This window comes from Tamandua tetradactyla, chromosome 14, assembly GCF_023851605.1.
Source record: "Tamandua tetradactyla isolate mTamTet1 chromosome 14, mTamTet1.pri, whole genome shotgun sequence".
In the NCBI taxonomy this organism is placed as follows: Eukaryota; Metazoa; Chordata; class Mammalia; order Pilosa; family Myrmecophagidae; genus Tamandua; species Tamandua tetradactyla.
The window spans coordinates 37,245,124-37,253,311 of NC_135340.1; the positions used below are offsets into that span (position 1 = coordinate 37,245,124).

The 8,188-nt window shown below is 37.9% G+C and overlaps 1 pseudogene; it reads left to right on the plus strand.

Moving 5' to 3' along the window:
- The first annotated feature begins 2,043 nt into the window (after positions 1-2,043).
- LOC143654942 (ornithine decarboxylase pseudogene) lies at positions 2,044-3,391 on the plus strand (annotated as a pseudogene).
- The last annotated feature ends 4,797 nt before the right edge of the window (positions 3,392-8,188 follow it).

The window sequence follows — 8,188 nt, forward strand, 5'->3', positions numbered from 1 at the left end:
GGGGCAGAAGAAAGGATCACTGAACTAGGGGAGAAGACATATGAAATCTCACATACAAAAGAACAAGAGAAAAGAACGGACATTTTTGAGCAAGTTCCAAGAGAATTGAATGACAGCACAAAGTGCATGAATTTGTGTGTCATGGGTGTCCCAGAAGGAATAGAGAGGGTAGAGGGGGCAGGAAAAATAACTGAGGAAATAATAGCTGAAAATTTCCCAACTCTTAGGAAAAACATCAAATTACATGTTCAAGAAATACAATGTACCCCAGAGTAGATCCAAATAGACTTACTCCAAGTCACTTGTTAATCATCTTCTTAAATGTCAAAGACAAAGTGAGAATTATGAAAGCAGCAAGAGTAAGGCAATCCATCACATATAAGGAAAGCTTGATAAGACTAAATGCAGATTTTTCAGCAGAAACCATGGAGGCCAGAAGGTGGTGGTATGATATATTTAAAATAATGAAGGAGAAAAGCTTCTAGCAAAAAATTCTATATGCAGCAAAACTGTCCTTCAAAAATAAGGATGAGTTTAAAATATTCACAGATACACAGAACCTGAAAGAGTTTGTGAGCAAGACCCCTGCTCTATAAGCAATCTTACAGTGAGTGCTTCGGTTGATAGGGAAAGTAGGAGTGAAGTCTAAAGAAGTGTAGAAATGAAAACAATCAGTAATGACAAATTAAAGAATAAAAAGAGAGGGAAAAAAGTCACTACATATAAAATCCAAACAATAAAATGATTGAAGAAAGTACTGACTTTACCACAGTAACTTTAAACACTAATGGATTTAATTTCCTAATCAGAAGACATAGACTGGCAGAATGGATAAAATAAAACAAAACAAAAAGCATGGTGCTGTGGAACTGGAGCCACACTCACTGCTGCCACCGATTCCCAAGCTGGGATAGTTGCCACCACTGCACTGTATCTGCCACCACCACTGCCTGATGGGTGGGCTTGGTAAGGAACTGGTCACAGCTCTCCTTTGTCTCCTGCTGCCCTCCTTGGCAATGAACATGGATAAAATGAGCTGGTATGGAAAGGTAAACTTTCCAAGTAGTCCAAGCAGTTTTGATTTTGATTAAAGTTGACAGGATTACCAAGTGTTTAATTTTTTTTAAAATTCAACACTGTCATTATGGAGTTTTGTAATTTAACTGAACTCTTATTGGTTAAAAAATAGACATGAATTATGTGTAACCTTTTGGAAAGTTTAATCTGATAGTAAAATAGTCACTGAAATACAATTCTGTTGTAAAGTTGGGCAAAAGTTACAGAGATTATATATTGTGAATGTTGGGACTTGAAGTGAGATACCTATTATTTGGCATTCGAGTTAAATAGTAATTCACAGTAGTACTGCCTGTTGTTCAGGGTTATAAACACTTGACCAATTTAGGCTGTTGCCACTCAAAAGGTCATAACTACTGATGTCCACAGTGTCTTCCTCTGAGGAAACTCAAAGCCTGAAATTGACTTTTTTTGTAGCAGAAACTAGGTTATGACACCACAAATGTCCAGTGCCCATTTACACACATAAGTAAACACTCTTTCCAACAGCAATGTGTTACCAATTCTCAGCTTGTGCTTCAGTAGTGAATCTGTTTTCTTTGTAAGCATATATATATATATATATATATATATATATATATATATATATATATATATATAAAGAAAGCTGTGTATCTAAAGAATGGTATTATGTGCTTACTTATTAATACCTTTAAGAATATTCTGGAGGTCAGGTCTCTCCAGTCATAGCTGATGGCCGCCCCTCTGCCTGTTCCCATTCCAGCTCCCACAGGTAGTCCCTATCCAGAGACAGCGAGGGGGCATCAGGGGCAGCACAGGCTGCAGCACCTCCTCGGGATGGTCCACAGTGCCAATGTGTTGGCATTAACATTTCCATTGCTGCACCAAAGGCACAAGTCTTACAACTCAGAGGGATTTGGAATTCTGGAGAATTGCCTTCATGAAACCTGGAAATAATTTCTTAACATTCCGTCTCTTAATTTTCCATAAGAATGTCATAAAACCATGAAAAACTTAAGTAATGAAGAGTTGCCTGCCATATACCTGATAAAGGTTTTACTGCCAAATACATTCTAAATAAAAAAGAATAATGAAGTATATTCTTCAGACGATAAAGATGCGTTCTATGGTGCAGACCTTGGAGACATTCTCAAGAAACATCTAAGGTGGTTAAAAACTCTTCCTTCATGCAAAGCATGAAGTCAAATGCAGTGACAGCAGAGCCATAGTGAAAACCCTGGCTGCCATCAGGACAGAATTTGACTGTTCTAGCAAGGTTGAAATGCAGTTGATGAAGAACTTTGGGAGTTCCTCTGAAGATGGTAATCTGTGCAAACTCTTGTAAATAAGTGTTCAAAATTAAATATGAGGCCAATAATGAAGTTGAGATTATGACATTGGACAGTAAGATCAAGTTGATGAAAGCTGCCAGAGCACATCCAAATGTGAGGATGGTTTGGGGATTGCCAATGATGACCCCAAAACACTCTTTTACCTTAGTTTTAAATTTGGAGCCATATACAAAACCAGCAGGCTTCCTTTGGATTGGGCTAAAGAGCTAAATATTGATGTCATTTCCATGTGGGAAGCAGCTGTACTGATCCTGAAACTTTCATGCAGGCAATCTCAGATACCCTCTGTCTTTGACATGCGAGTTGAGGTTGGTTTCAGCATGTATCTGCTTGATATTAATGGTGTCTTTCTTAGATCTGACAATGAGAAGCTTAAATTTGAAGAGATCACCAGTGTAATCAATCCAGCATTAGACAAACTTTTTTTGTGTGTCAGAGTGTGGAGTGAAAATCATAGCTGACCCAGGCAGATATTATGTTGCATCAGTGTTCACTCTTGCAATTAAAATCATTGCCAAGAAAATTTGTATTAAAGAGCAAGATCCAATGATGAAGATAAATTGAGTCGACAAATCTTTATGTATGATGTTAATGATGGAGTATGTGGGTCATTTAGCTGTATCCTTTATGATCATGGACACTTAAGTCCCTTTATGCAAAAGAGAGCCAAACCAGGTGAGAATAATTCATCCAGTATTTGAGGACTAACATGCAATGACCTTGATTGAATCATGGAGCACTATGACCTGCTGGAAATGCTGTTTAAAAGCATGCATGCTTACACTGTGGCTGCTGCTTCTACTTTCAGCAGGTTCCAGAGATAGACAAACTACTAGGTGATATCTGAGTCAATATGATAACTCATGCAAAACATCAAGAAACATGATTTTCCATGTGAAGTAGAGGAACAGGATATAGTCATCCTGCCTGTGTCTTGTGCTTGGAAAAATCAAATGAAATGTCCCCTGAGGACTTGTGCTTCAGCTACTATTAATGTGTAAATACCACTTCTGTAGCTGTTAACTGTGATGTTAGCTTGAATTAAAGGAGTTGGAGGGACCATTTGACTTAATTGCTACTAGTTTTGGAAAATGTCTTTGAACGAATAGGGTTGGCACAGATGCCACAATCTGGGAGACGAAGAGATGGGATCACACTTACCTGTGTTTCTAAGGCAGCTACTTGATTATTTGTTTTATATGTATTTTTATTCACCTTCAGACATGCTAATAAAGGGTGCCCTTCAGCTGCTGAGCAAGCATTTGTATCTTGTATAATGGAAGAATGAGCCAAAAGCTCTGTATGATGACTTGTTAAAAACTGAGGATCTTGGACCAGCCACAGTGGCTTAGTAGGCAGAGTTCTGGCCTGCCATGCCAGAGACCTGGGTTTGATTCTCAGTGTCTACCTACACAGAAAACAAAACAAAACAAAAAACTAAGGATCTTGAAACAGACATATATATATATATATATACTCAGTAGAGAGTAGATTGTCTTTCACTTGAGGTGAACTCAAATCTTTTACACTCCTCATAGTTTGGGAATTTAACATTATGAAAACTTAACATTCTTTCCCACTACCCTTTAGAATGTTGACTTCGGTTTTCTCTTCCTTCTCTTGATTTCAGTCTTTCTGGCTCCTTTTACTTTTCAAATTATATCTTTGTGTTTTGTTCACAGTTAAATACCGTATGAAAGGGATGGGGTCTGGGGGGCATGAGAAGTCAGTGAGCACCTGGGTGATTAGGCTTTGCTGAAAATAGTGGTGAAGAGCTGTCACTGTTATAACTCTGTCTTTCTCCAGTTCTCAGCAAGATTTTTGCTCTTTAGTCATGCCAAGATCTGAATAAAAAAAGTAATTTTAAATAGCCATGATTTTTCTCTCTAATTCAACCAGCCCTGATAATCCTTGTTAGTTAACCTGTCACCAGATCTACCAAATGTACTCATCCAGCTAAATTCTCAGACACGTCCATGTTTAAACAAAACCCTATAATGCAAGGACATTCCATAAACATGGCACTGAAGAGAGGCAGGAGTAGCCAAGACTATTAGTCTTACAGTATCATCCTTCTACCTTTTAACATCTCCATGTAGTTAAAGAGTCCATCTGTTTGTCCAACTGCTGAAATGAGAAAAGAAAAATTCATGCACTGATTTAAAACAAACCAAAGACAAAGAAACAATGAAAAAAGTCTTCCTTTCTAGCTGAAGAAAAAAGTGCAGTTAATAATTCATACTTGATAAATGCAGTAGTGAAAGTCGAACTGCACCTGTCTGTATATATAGTAGCTCTTTCTTTCTTTTTCTTTGTCAGTATTGTGCCTAATACTTGTTTTTGTGATGGCTATATTGCCTGACAATATACTTGTGTTTGTGAAAATCGTATTGGGCAAAAAAGAGAAATCTCGTGTAATTGATGTACCTAGACATATGCATGTCTTTTAAACAGTCATAGTTTCACCTTAAATAGAATAATCAGGAAAATTATAAAAATTCAGACATAAAATTGAAAATTTTTAACAGTTAAAAAAAGCCAGGATTCAACTATTTGTTTTCTTCAAGAGACACACTTTTAGACTGAAGGACACAAAAAGTTGAAAGTGAAAAGTTGGCAAAGATATTCCATACAAACAACAATGAAAAGAGCTTGGGTAGCTATACTACTTACACACAAAATAGATTTTAAATGTAAAACAATTACATGAAACAAAGAAGGATAATCATAAATATTTATGTACCTAGCCAGAATGCCCCAAAATACATGAGGCAAACATTGGCAACACTGAAGGGAGAAAAAGTTATCTCTGTAATAATTTCTATAGAGTTCAATACATCACATTTATCAATGGGCAGAATATCTGAGCAGAGAATCAATAAGGAAACAACATCATGATTAGCAGAACAAATGAACTAGACCTAGAACAATGTTACAGAACATTGAAGCCCACAACAGTAAGATATACATTTAGTCAAATGCTCATGGATCATTCTCCAGGACAAACCACATATTGGGTCACAAGTCAGATCTCAAATTTTAAAAGAATGAAATTATACAAAGCACTTCCTCTGATAAAAATGTAATGAAGCTGGAAATGAATACAGGCAGACAACTAGAAAATTTACAAACATGTGGTGGGTAAACAACACACTCTTAAATAACCAGTAGGTGAGAGCCAAAATTACAAGAGAACTCAGTAAATATCTCAAGACAAATGAAAACGAGAGCAAAACATATCAAAACCAATGGGAAGCAGCAAAAGCAGCGCTGTAAGAGAAATTTATTTCCATAAACAACTATATTAAAACATAAGAAATAGATAAAATAGAAGAATTAGAGGCACACCAGGAGGAGCTAGAATAACAGCAGCTTGCTGAAGCAAGCAGAAAGAATGAAGTTACAAATGGTATAGCAGAAATAAATGAAAATAAGCACAGAAGAAGAAGAAGAAGGAGGAGGAGGAGGAGGAGGAGGAGGAGGAGGAGGAGGAGGAGAAGGATAAGAGGAGAGAACCAACAAACCAAAAATTGGATCTTTCTGAAAATCAGTAAAAGTGAAGGGTTCTTAGCTAGACAGACAAAGGAAAAAAGAGAGAGGATTCAAATAGTTAAGTTCAAAAATGAAGGGGGTATATTACTCTGACCTTACAGAAATAAAAGAGAACATAAGAGGATACCATAAGCAATTGCATACCAAAAAACTAGACAACTTAGATGAAATGGACAACTTCCTAGAAGAACATGAATAACCTACACTGACTCTAGAAGAAATAAATGACCTCAACAGATTAATCACGAGTAAGAGACTTGACTCAGTAATCAAAAACTTTCCAAGAAAGAAAAGTTCTGGACCAGATGGCTTCATAGTTGAATTCAAGCAAGCATTACAAGAATTAGTGCAAATCTTGCACAAACTCTTACAAAAAATTGAAGAGGAGGGAAGGCTACCTAACTTATTCTATGAAGGCAAAATCACCCTTAAATCAAAGCAGGACAAAGATACTACAAGAAGAAAAAATTACAAACCAATCTCTCTTCTTAATGTAGATGAGTGAAAATCCTCAACAAAATACTCACAAATTGAATGCAATAGCACATTAAAAGAATTATACACCATGGTTAAGTGTGTTTTATCCCAGGTATGCAAGGATGGTTCAACAAAAAAAATCCAATTAATGCAGCACGCCATATTAGCAAACAAAGTGGGAAAAACTACATGATCACCTTGATTGAAACAGAAAGGCATTTGAGGAAATCTAACACCTTCTTTGTGAAAACAGTTTAAAATATAGTAATAGATGGAAACATCCACAAGATAACAAGGGTAAAAATAAAAAACCCACAGCCAATATAATGCTCAATGAGGAAAGAATAAAAGTATTCCCTCTAAGATCTGCAACAAGGCAAGAATGCCAACTGTCACCATTGTTATTCAACATTGTGCTGGAAATTCTAGTTAGAGAAATGAGGTAAAAAAAAGAAATAAAAGGCATCCAAATTGGAAAGGAAAAAGTAAAAATTTCATTATTTGTGAATAACAAAATCCTATATGCAGAAGGTCCTGAAAAACCTACAGCAAAGCTGCTAGAGCTTATAAATGAGTTCAGCAATGTGATGGGATACAATATCTTCACTGAAAAGTCAGTAGTGTTTCCGTACACTACAGTAAGGAAATATCTGAAGAGGAAATGAAGAAAATAATTCCATTTTTAATACTAACCAAGAGAATCAAATATCTAAACAATATAAACAACATTTGTGTTTAACAGGTTAGATATGTATCCTATAACCTCAAGTCTAGTCAAGTCTATATCTTCATAATAGCATTGAACAGCCTATACTGTCTGTTTCATTTCTATTTTCCCCAAAATTGTAAGTTTGTTGAGTGCAGAAATTGTTGGAGAGTAGAGATGAATCCAAAAGTAGTGTGTTAAAAGCAAATAGGTGAGAGCTTCAGAAAGATGGCAGAATAAGATAAGTCAAGTTCACCCCTACTCCAAATAATAACTAGAGAAAGTTAGGGAAAGAAACTGGGAAGGTGATTCCAGGGTGTAAGTGGCCTGGGAGGGACTTCTACAACTCACAGGGAAGCCTTTTGAAAAAGCTAAGTAATTGAGACACAGAAAACCAGAGGCCATCCAGATAGTGCAAACAGGCTGAAGCACTGTTTTAAAAAGGGAAGCTTGGAGAACTTAGGAGTGCACAGACAGGGAGACAGGGACAACAAAGTAAGCCAAGCCAAGTTCCTTGAATGCACTACCCTCGCACTCCCAGCTCCTACCCCATGACCTGCAACTGCTCACACCCTACACATATGAACCCCATCACCCACACCCACCACTGCGTTCCAAGTGCCAATGCCCCCACCCCTTATCCCACCACCCCACACATCCCAGCCCCACACTGGCACACACTCCAGCTCCAGCCCAACTCACCATGCAAGTGCAAGTGCACAGTCTTACCCTGCCCCTCCCAAGACCCAGCCACCCACACTCAGCTCCTCAAGCCCCACCTAGCCCTCCCTGCCCCCTGCAGGTGGTCACCAGCTTATCAAGGCTACAGGTGTTCACTTTCATACCCAAGCTATATCTGTCTCCAGTACATATAGTCACACAAACCTGCCTTGCTCCCCCGATCTCTGTGCATGTGTATGTCAGCTTACAGCCCTCCAAGATCCACACATGTACATGCATGCACTCCTGCCACACCCCCCAGCTCTGGGCAACACTGACTTGAGCATTCAGGCCACACCCACCCCAGCCCACACAGGCTCAACCTCAGCATGCTGCCCATCCT